The 12,023-nt window shown below is 37.1% G+C and overlaps 1 non-coding gene across 1 annotated transcript; it reads left to right on the top strand.

Annotated features, from left to right (window-relative positions):
- The first annotated feature begins 6,669 nt into the window (after nt 1-6,669).
- LOC132178501 (uncharacterized) lies at nt 6,670-8,769 on the top strand. The gene is made up of 2 exons (XR_015911933.1): nt 6,670-8,124; nt 8,450-8,769. It is a non-coding gene; the product is annotated as an uncharacterized LOC132178501 (transcript).
- The last annotated feature ends 3,254 nt before the right edge of the window (nt 8,770-12,023 follow it).

Raw genomic sequence — 12,023 nt, 5'->3', positions numbered from 1 at the left:
TACAATTCTCTGTGGGCTCGACCTCGCACTTGCAATCCATTAAATTAAAAACGATTCGTTCATTTGTGAGTTAAATAAATTTGCACAACACTCTTATTATTTTAAGAGCATTCTACTCCTTCTGCTGATACACCATTCTGCTGGGGAATAATCGATGCTATCAACTAGGATACAATCCCTGTTACCAACTAATGGTCTTCGTATCTCAGGTGAAGTATATCTTGAACAATCATCATCCTCATGATGAATTATTGATATCTTCATAATACAAGGATACTATTGTGACCACATTCATCAGTATCCACTAACTGTTAGCAACTCTTTGGCTCTATGTCCTTTTGCAGAAAAGGTCTCTTGGTCATTTTAACCTCAAACTTTATACATAGATTGGATAATTTTATGGACTTGGAAGCCCATCATTAACCAGTCTTTGAGTACTATTTATTATGTCCAAGACGTAGACGCCAAAAGTATGCTTCATTAGTTGAAGGGATATTTCATAGGTTCTCAAATTAGAATTGTTAACATACTATAAATCAAGAGTCATTGTTAACCAAGAATCTATAAGACAGTTTAATGAACTCTTGTATTATAAAGTTAAACAACTCTAATGGAGTGGATAAGAATCCTTGTCCAACTCCTAGTGCCTAGGTACATCTTTTCTTTTAAGTAGAAAGATTACCTTCACTATTGCATGCTAGAAACTTGGTGCAGTTTCTTTTTCACTGCTCTGTATCACCACAGTGGGAGCACTTTCCACTTAGTTCAACCTTTGATTCTTTCCAATTTTACTCACTTGGCATTTAACCTTGCCAACATGCTTTGGTAGGATTTTTCTTCTTCTTTTAGCCTTTCGGCTTAGAAGTATTGACTATGACTATGGACTTTAGGACGCTTTCCTCTGTGATCAATTCATTCATCAATTGCTAATGTGTGTTCATCAACACATTTTAGCCCTAATTGATTGAAAGAATTCTGTAGGGAGTGTAGAATACAATCTACATAAGATGTCCATAAATCTATGCACCCAATACCTCTAGTGTAATGTTCTCTCACTGAAGTTCCATCAACCATCTTTGTTTTTCAACAAAGTTCTCATCATCCATCAACTTCAATTTCCTTGCAACTAAATGCAACATGAAGTTTTACCAAACACTTCTTTCAGACATCCCAAGGATTCTGAAATAGTGAGATCTCCCGCATCTCTTGCAGGGGTACATTTGACATAGTAGTCAACATGTAACATTGAGTCATCTCTGTTTGACTTTTAGCCAATGAGAATATCGTTGCTAGTCATTTTGAGAGACCTCCAAAATTGGAATATCTTGATACGGCTAAGACAACACTCATGTGTTTCTTTCAGCCTTGAGCATATTATCCAAATTACGTTTTTGAACTATGTAACTTGGTTCAGTCAAATCAACAACAATAGGCAAAATGAAGACATTCTAGTTCTTATAAAATATTTAAATATGAGCATATATATTTAAGCAATAAATAGAATATGTAAGCCCAATTAAAACTTATAATATTTAAAAAACTTTGGCTGCCTAATCCTAAAATTAAGAAACACCCTCTGTAGGGAGCAGGGCCCATGGCCAAGGCAAGGCGTCCTTAATTACTTGGACTTAGACAAGACTGACAGCTCATCATTAATGCCATTACCCCATTAATGAACAATCGTGTTTTGCAGTTTCTAATTTTAAGATAACATAGCTCCTTTAAGAGATTAATATCTTAAGACTAGTCGAGTGTATCACAGTCAATTAGATTTGACTGTCCGATTTATTACTCCACATTGGTGTGGTCATTACCAATACAAAGACACATCTCCTCTATCCTGTAGAAATCATAATCCATGAGGTAAAGACCAACACCCTCCGTAGGGAGTAGGGCCCATGGCCAAGGCAAGGTGCCAACTTACTTCATCATTTATAGATCTATGACGAAAACTGCTAGATTCATTTTTGAATCTCCCACTTGATATTTTAAAAACTTATGGGTTTTTCCAACAGTTGCAATTCCTTTACAACTTTAAGCCTTGTTACTTTTGTTTCAAAAGAAACAACTTTTCCTAATTAAATTAGAAACCTTAACCATATCCATATTTTCTGATGTTTAACAAACCAAATTTCAACTTCTGAAAAGTCATTGATAATTTGTTCACTAAGAGCTTGGTATTCTTTCATACCAGCTCCATCATGAAAATTCACCATGGATCATAGTCACCAAGGCAAATTCAATCCATGAATTAAATTCATGATTGGTATGTCAAATTGCCTTTATTATGTGCCAAACACATAATTAACTTTTATGTGGTATTTTGGTTTTTCAACCATAGTACCACCATTTGCATGATTTTTCAATCATCACAATAAACCACAAACAATCAAATGATTTTAACTAAATAAAAATAATTTATTGCTTACTAAAGAATTCATCAGAAAACTTTGTATAATTTCATACCCTTTAGGCATAAACTTGAAACTCATTTTTAAGAATAGCTAAAATTTATGAAATTGATCTTGTAAAAATTTTATTTTGTGTTCCCAATACGTTGTATTATATATACAACATATTTCATAATCAAAATTTCACAAATCTTTGATTATCACACAAAACATATTTTTAACAAAACAAAACTGCTTGGAGGATTTTTCTGAATTTTCAAATATGTCGACGAATGTTCAATGGGGCATAACGCTTTCGATATAACTCAAAACGTGAATCTGTTTGGACCATTGTGTCATCAAAAATTTTTACATGTAAAAACAAGTGCCCAATTATTTTTAGGACTTGTCTATAGCTGTAGATCTAAAATCGTAATTCTCACAAGCCTAGCTGTAGAAATCCAGATTTTCAAACCCATCGACAAATTTTGAAACGGCCATATCTCTTTCAATAAAAATCGAAACGCGATTCCGCCAAGACGAAAAACGCCGACCAAGAATTTTACTTGCAGGAAAAAGTCTTAAACAATTTTTATGACTTTCCCGTAAATAGCAGTTTAAAGTTATAATCCCTACAAGCCTTGCAGAAAGACTACAACTTTGTCCTGAACACCAAATTCAATTAAAAATTGTAAACGAATTCCAAACGACTCAAAATTTTTCAGTTTAGATCCTAACATGTTATAGAAAATGTTCCAGGTCATAAATGATTTTTTTTAGTCTTTGGAAGTTCCCAGAAAAATTCCAAATTTAGCAAATAAACAATTGAAAAACAGTTTGCTATATACTACGTTCTTCACCATGCTTTCAATAAAGCACGCTCTAATAACAATTGTTGGGAATAGGATTGCAAATCAAAGTATTTGCGCAGCGGAAGGAATCGAATTCTCATACCAAGATCTTTTATGAAGAACATGTGAATAACTGTTACTATTTAAAATTAAATTTCAAGAATGAAGAACACTTACTTGAATATCAACGGTCACTACTGGCTTTGGGGAAAAATCTTTTTGCTTCTCCAAAAACATGTTCTTTATTGTTCAAGAACAAGAAGAACAATTTATTCTTTGTTGAAGAACATGAAGAACAATTTCTTCTTTGTTGAAGAACATGAAGAACAATTTCTTCTTTCTTCAAGAACACGACGAACAAGTTCTTCTTTCTTCAAGAAGAGGAAGAACAAGTTCTTCATTTCTTCAAGAACACGAAGAACTTAGGGACCTCTAGATCTTCTCACAAATGACTGATAATAACCAAGAGAGTATGAGCTCTTACTTGGCTCTTCAAATCTTAAACTTTTGTTATTCGTAAGTTAACCCAATGAATTAATATAGCTTTCAAAGAGTTTCTGAAAACTATGATCAAGAACTCTTGGTTGAATGATTTGAGAGCCCCAGACTCCTCTCTATTTATAGGCAAGGCATGGACGTAGAAAATCAGATTTAAGTAATGTGGGACAAGTAGCATAGAAGACTCCTAGTTGAACTAGAAGTAGCATTCGACGGATAGGGTTTAAACCCTAGCCTCCATGACATGGCTGTGTGGTCCACGGAGCACTTTTTGTGGGCCACACGGTTATATGCTTGTTGTATTGGGCTTGGGTTTCACCCCAAGCCTTTTTCCTTGTCACTAATACATAGGCTTAGTGAATAAACTCTAGCCTTATGTTTTTCCACTTATGCTCATTGGGCCTCTAGGTTTTATCTCAAGCCCAATTACATCTAATCTCTTTAGTCCATGTTTTAATTAAATAAAACACTTAGCCCAATAAATAAGAAAGCATTATGGTTAAATTACATAGCTTAGTGAGGGACCTAAAGTTAAAAATATCATTGGCTTAAATATGTTTGTAATCGTGTCACCCCGACATTTATTATGCAACAATATTTTAATCACAATTAATTCCACTAAATGATTGTGATTGAACTCCAATTTATATTTTTGATTAAAAACAATTCATCCCTTTGACTTTTGACTTATGATTACTCCATGAAATATTCCATAGCAGAATTTAAGGCTAAGGATACTGTCACTTAATTCTCTATCTTTTTATCCTTGAGTCACTGATTTTTATGTTATTCTCATACATGTGAAAAACACACACGCACACACACACACACATATTGGTATGCCAACTAAAATAACTTCGGCCGAAGACTTTGAGAATAATATCCATAAAATCTATCTCAATGGGAAATTTCTTGTCTCTTTGTTTACTAACAAAAGATTTGGATTCCCTCTTTAAGACGTCAAGTTGGTGTTCCTACAATATTAGATGTGATTACCCAACGCACTGAGTCTCTATTGACCGACGATAGGTTTCACTCTATGCTACATCAAAGTAATCATCACTTCACATCCGAGTTCACAAACTTCTCAGGATTTAGAATCAAAGTCTAAATAGTTTATAAGGAGTTTATTGCATTTTCTCAATATACAATATCTTTATGAAAAGACAACTCATTGGTCCGTTCAGTGCCTTAGGTTCTCAGCATACTACGCATCAATCCCGAAGTCACCCCTTCGCTTGATTAAGGTAGATCACCAAGATTTAATATGTAACAGTCTTACTCAAAATGGAATGCTCAGTTCCATTTACTGACTGCAAACTTTATACTTTAAGGATAAAAGGATTATGGACTATGACCTTTTGTGATAATCATGTTACTCACACCCATATCCAGCATATTCAATGTAATCCTATGACATTTTCACATGCATAACAAATATGACAATCGTGGCAATATGCATGTAAAAGACATTTTATATGCTATAAAATATAACATCTATATTCATTATAAACATTTGAATGTCAACACAGATATCTACTCATGGGATTCAAGGCACAATCCCAACACATCTATGCCTTTTATACCCATTTCCTTTTTCCATCTATCTTTCCTCTTTTTCTTTTCTAGCTCACTGAGTCTTTAAAGTGATTAATTACTCTGTGAGCTAAGTAAAAGCCAACAAATTAGTCTATGCTATTAGAAAAACCGACACAATTTGTTCGTGTTCTAAATGGGGTAACTGAAGTACTCTATGGCCTTAAGGGTGGTTCAATCACCCCCTTTAAACATATCCAGGAGTATTGGGGGTGGTTCAGTCATCTCAAATAATTAAAAAAAAAAATGTAAAATATAAAATAAAAATTGAATTATGAGTCGGTAACTGAACCACCCCTAATAGTCATGAGGTTGCTGATAGGCCTAATTTGTACTAATGTGGCACATTAATAGATTCTTTCAACTTTTCTAACTACAAAAATTAATCAATCACATTTTAAAACTCATTAACTATTTGCCAAAACCACAAATTACATGAAAAAAAATAAGGGTTAAATACTAAATACCCTCCTGGGGTTTCATTTCTTTATTTTTTTCTCCCTAGGGTTTGATTTTTATCACAGGAGGTCCCTATGATTTTGATAATAGACCAAATTAGTCATTCTGTCAGTTGACCGTTAGTTGACTTAACAGAAATCCACGTGGACCAATTAAATGTTGACACGTGGCACCTACTTAATTTTTTTAAAAAAATTAAAAAAATGTTTTTTTTTTTTTAAAAAAAAAAAAAATTGTGGGTGGCTCCTTGGCCATTTGGGGGTGGCTCGACCACCCCCTTTGGCCATGGGGGTGGCCAGGCCATCCCCATCTGCCCTTGGCTCCAAGGGGGAGGCCGATCCACTCCCGTGGTGCCCCAAGGGGGTTTTTGGGGGTGGTTTTGGTCACCCTCTAAGCTCTATGGGGGTGGTCCTTCAAGGGGGTGGCTGAGCCACCCCACCCCCTTGGGCACCAAGGGGGTGTGGCCAGGCCACCCCAATGGCTCCAAGGGGGTGACCGAGCCACTCTCATTTTTTTTAAAAAAAAAAAAAAATACATTTTTTTTTTAATTTAAAAAAGAATAAAAAAAATTTGAGTAGGTGCCACATATCAACATTTGATTGGTCAGTGAATTTCTGTTAAGTCAACTAACGGTCAACTGACAGAGAATTAATTTGATTTATTATCAAAACTACAGGGACCTCCTATGATAAAAATCAATCTCTAAAGAGAAAAAAATAAAGTAACAAAACTCCAAAGTTATTTAGTATTTAAGCCAAAAAAAAATAAAAAAGAAGAAGCATTTTATGCCTAATATTTTCAAAATAAAATTATAAACTTGAATCCGCTCTCTGTTCAGACTGTTCCCCACTCGCACTACATGTCACGTGAGCCATATTGACTCCCTATGTCACAGAGGCGTGTAATTAACAAATCAAAACCCTAATTCCCAAAATCTCAACCCAGATCGCATCATCGGGTTTCCGAGCACAATGAAGATCAAGAAACAACGACAAGAACCGCACGAGAAGATCAAGAAACCGCCTTCTTCTTCTTCTTCTTCTTCTTCTTCTTCTGCTCCGCCTCCCCGCAAGCGGCTCCTCTCCCACTCCCCCAAGCCAAACAACGCCCCAGCCCCAGCCCGAAGCCGAAGCCGAAGTCCGACGTCCTCCGATAACCCTGACCCGGCCCTAAAGAAAACCAGGGTCCTCCCCAATCTATCAGAATGCCACGGTTGTGGATTCAGAACCGACGCCGCTAACGGTAAGCAAAGACTCCAAACTCTATACAGCGAATGGCGCGTCGTTCTTCTATGCAAGAAATGTATAGTCCGCGTAGAGTCGTCCAAAATTTGCTCCTACTGTTTCCAAGAATCCTTCGCCGCCGAGTGTTTCGGTTGTGGCGAGTGCAAACGCCGTGTCCATAGAGATTGTTTTATGAAGTATAGAAGCGTTGCGCCGTGGTCATATTCCTGCTCGGGCGAGGAGTTTGCGGTGTGCGTGGATTGTTGGGTGCCCAGGCCGATAGCGGTGTCCAGAGGGAGGAGGAGGAAGATTAGGAGGAAAGACAAGAGTGGTGAGGCTTTGGATGGTGCGAAGTCGTTGAAAGATGTGGCGGAGGACGCAAATTGCGTGGCGGAGAAGAAGATTGAGGCGGCGGCTAGGGCTAGAGAGGAGGCGCTGAGGAAAGCCGTAGTGGCGAGGAGGGCGGTGGAGTTGGCGACCAATGCTCTTGACTTTGTTGCAAGGAGAAATGAGAGTGGCGAGAAGGAGGGGGTTGTTAATGATGCAGAAATGGCTCTTAGGTTGCACCGAGCGATGAATAGCTCGCCCAGGACTTCGAGAAATTTGTTGGTTAGAGGGTCGGGCTTGCGGAATCCTATTGGTGAAGTTTGTACTTATAACAAAAGCGTTTCTGAACACTTGTATCAGGACGGTGATTCGTCGACGGATGTGGATTGTCCGAAGCCAGATGGAAGGATTGATGTGAGAACTGGTGAGAAGGATTGTGATGCTGAGGATGAGAATGTGGGCGTGCCGATGAAGGAGGGAGAATGTGGGTCTTGGCATAAACAACACAGATCCACTATGCCTGAGGATGAAAGATACAAAGGAAAGCCTAATAGATATTTATTGAAGTATTGTAGGAGAAACCGTCGGCCCAAAGCAACTCTTGATAGGAAACCCAGTTTCTCCTATGACGGGTCAATCAGGATTCCACCGCTGGACTGCGTATAAGTTGTTCCAATGAATCGAGGACAATCTCCAATTTTTCATTTCAGTGCTGTGCTGTTCCTCTACAAGCTTCTGGTCGTGGAAGTAGTTCATTTCACGACAGCCTGAAGGCAATAGGTAGGACAAAACCTTGTTCTTCCGCTCTAATGATAATGTTTGCTTTTGACTTTCAGTATGCTTCCATTGTCATAGGCGACATGTTTATCTGTCTTGTTAATAAAATTACAAGAGATTGATTGAAAATCGTTTACCCGAGTCATTAACTTCTTTCTCATATCTTTCTGAGACAATTACTTTTGGATGAATTTTTTATATAGTTTGTGATGTTCCATATTCAGGTCTAAGCTCCAGTCTGCCCCCTTTATTTGATTTTGAGCATTTAGAGTGATTGGCTATTTAATTCTTAAATTCATTATTGGGTAATTATTTTGGCTAATTTCAGTGTCCTCCGAGGTCCTATCTGTATCATCAATCTGCAATTTACAAGCTGGGATCACTCTTCAAGATGTTTGTAGGATTTCGTCATGGATGCTTGCATAAGAGATATACTCAATTCAACACAACTAAGCCGTAATCCTAGCTGGCATAAGAGATATATCGTGTCTACTGTCTATATATGGTTGCGGTAGTTTTCTTCTCTTATTTCACTGTTAGTATTTTTGGTCTTCCAATTTAGTGGTGTGAAGAGTTCAATTCGTCTTAGAATATAAGAAATCCTATTTTTATCATATATATATATATACTTCATCACTGAACACCTGATTTCAGGCTCTGATGTCCATTCATGCTCTTGTTGAGTACCCTGGCATGCGTAACCTCTTTTCTAGTGGAAGAAAGTTTCTGGGATAATCATTGTAGTTACTTGATAATAACTGAGATATTAGGATCATAAATTTGAGTATCAGTTTCGGTCATGCTATAGGCCCAAACTTTCGTGAGATGCAAAAAGAGCACTCAAAATATAGGTGTTATACATTAGACATTCATAAATGTGAATCATAATGGACCCACATGGTATTGATATATTTTTGTTTTCCCTCATAAACTTATGTAAAATTTTGCCATACGTTCTACTGCTTGATTTCTCATGTTTTTGTTTATATATCTGAATCCTTTTTGAGCTATTGGATTCTGTTCTCGGTCAACCTCTGAAATTTTGATTGCAGAAGAATTTTTTGTACCAAAATGTCATGTAATTAATGATGGACAGCTAGGAAAGTCCTTCAGATATAGTGCTGTCTTGCAAGGGAAATGGTTAGATTTGTTTAGATGTAAAGTGGAGAAATGCTGGAAAAGTAAGTAGCACGTTGTACTGTTGTACCTGGTTTGAGAGATTAGAGGGAAGATAAGAAGAATTGAAAAATCTTGGGTGAATTGTGCTTTTTCCAATGGGGTGAATTGCAATGTCTCCCCTAAACTTCAAATCGAGCAACCCCCTATTATTTAGCATAATTGCAAATAACCTATTGTTTCCATAACCGTCAACCAGGAGAAAAAAGGAGGAATTGGTGCTTTGAGCGGGTTAAGGTTTAGATCCAGGTTGCAATTGGAGTTGAAATAGTTTGCCTTGGAGATCAGTGAGTTTCTTAAATCCGGTTTGATGAGACTGGGGTTTGGGTTTTGATGGGGGAAAAAGGGAAAAAGAAAGACTTGATTTTGTGTTGGAAATAAGGAAAAGAGAGCGATTAGCTGTTGTTAAGGGCTGTCTGAGCAGTGTCATGAATACTAACCCAGCCATGGTGGTGGCTGGGGTGCCATATTTATGAAGAAGAGAATGGATCTGAATGTTTTTCCCAAGTCTTTTTCTACTGAATGAACAACATTTCATCTGGAGATATTCTTTTTGGGCTTGGCCTGTATAATGAGCTGTTGAAGCAAGAACCTCCAATTGTTTTGTGCTACAAAGGTAGCAACATTCATTGCCCTTGCCTGCTCATTTCTATATTCCCCATGACTATTTCACCATTCAAGAAGTCTTCTCGTCATTCTGGCAGTGATTTTGTTGATGATGGAAGTCAAAGTAGCTCTAAGTACTTGCATTTCTACAACACACCAAGAATACAGCTCATTGAGCCTATCTCGATGTGATCCAAGAACTTGATGCTTAATTGTTAGGTTGGGAAAGAACCTGATATTCAGAGGTTTGCTAATTTTTTTTTTCAATAACAAACCTCTGATTATTAGCTGCTCTGAAAAGCAGACAGTGTGGCTTCCAAAATTCATCAGGAAAAAGAGAGGGATTCATAATCAGGTTCCAGGCAATGGCCTAAGCATGAGCTTCTGTTACAAGATGGACCTTTCCAAGCGGGGGGTTTTTCTGAGAAAGGGAGTAAGTATAGGCAGTTCAAGGGTGAAAATATTTGTGAATTGGTTGGGGGGTGGGATTTCCGAAACATACCCTATTGCAAGAAGAGATTTTGATGGGTCATCATCAAAGGGAAAATACAGATTTCAAATCTTCATCTGATTTTTTATTCATTACAAAAAAGAAAAAGAAAAATTCAGGGTAAAGGGCAGAAACTTGCTTGAAGAGTTTTTGCTCTCTTATTTGGTCAGGTTCTGGCGAAATGGCACATAAAAAGCTTCTCATGCCCATGGCGACACTCTATCTTCAGTTAAGCCCTTCTTTTTTAAAGTGTCTCAGCTCTTGGGTAGCAAGCTGGAATTGACGTCTTCATTCTTTTTGAAAGGAAGTTTGACAAGGGAGTATGGGTTTTGCCATGCATAGTGGAGTAAGAGTCTTGAGGAGGAATTCAGAATGAGACTCAGCGCTAGAAGTTTGGATTATTTGGGGTTTTATGGAATCTTAAAGCTTCTACAAGGTAAAGATTTGGGTATGGCTGGGCTCCCAACCTTTCCTCTTTTTTATTTTTTTCTTTTCAATTTTGATAAGAAGAGCATAATTGTATTTTCATTAGGTTTTTTTTTTTAAAAAAAAAAAAAAAAAAAAAAAAATTTACTTTTTTTAATTTTTTTTATTTATTTGACGAAAAAACTGGATAGTGCTTTCGGATTTAAAATGATCGTGAACTGGGGGTCTCTAATTTTGGGTTTTAATGTCAAAAATGTGAAAAAGGTCAAGGGGTTCTATCAAAATGTCCCCAAAAATTTATAGAAAACTAATTTATACTTAAAAGGAAAATAAACCCAAGATAGATGCTCAATCTTGTAGAAAATCTCAGGTTATAAAAGAGTGCCTTTAATTTGCAGAAGTTGCAAAAACTAAAGATCTGCCATTGATCACAAAACCAAGCATGGCTTGCCAAAAAAAAAAAAAACCCAAATTTAAAGTTGTTTTAAATTTAGGCTTTTGTTTGACCTTTAGAATCATATGATTCTTTCTGCAATTAGCGGTTGCATGTCCACCACCATTGGAAATGATCTTGAAATAGACGAAATTGTGAAGTAGTTAAATCAATCTTTCATGGCTGCATGACCACCCCCGCCCACGGTGAGGGGTAGAACTAGAATATTCCAACTCTTTTGTTGTGTTGGGACTTGTGACTTGTAGAGCGTCATTAGTGTTGGCTTGAGTTGTCTCTCTACGGAGAATTCGAAATAAAAGTCAATGAAGCACATGGCAGCGAAATCTCCTTTGTCCAAGGTTTCGTTTTTTACGGTTGGGATTCTTTTGTTTAGATTTTTATAAATAATGGCTTTGTCTATGAATGTTGGTTTTTGAAACACTCAAAAGGGTCAATATTTCTTTCAGCTTATAACTGGCAGTAGTGGTTCTTTTCCTTTGTTGACTGGCAACCTCTTGGCAAGAGGACCCCTTGGTGGATTGGTCATTAGGGGGTTTGACTTTAATTAGGACGACACCCTCTAATAAAGACTTGTCCCGTCAGCTTTTCAAATACTGATGAATAAGCCTCCACAAACACAATCAACGCAGCCACGTTTGAGAGAAACCTGTATCCTCCTCCTTGATCCCATTCAAGGGAAACTTTAATCCCGTCTAGATTAACAAAATAACATAATCCTCGTTTTCACACACACATTCTCCTCTTCGTTTC

This window comes from Corylus avellana, chromosome 4 (assembly GCF_965113065.1).
Source record: "Corylus avellana chromosome 4, dhCorAvel1.hap1.2, whole genome shotgun sequence".
NCBI lineage: Eukaryota > Viridiplantae > Streptophyta > Magnoliopsida > Fagales > Betulaceae > Corylus > Corylus avellana.
Note: the sequence above shows the minus strand (reverse complement) of the source record. Positions and strands in the feature narration are given on the sequence as shown.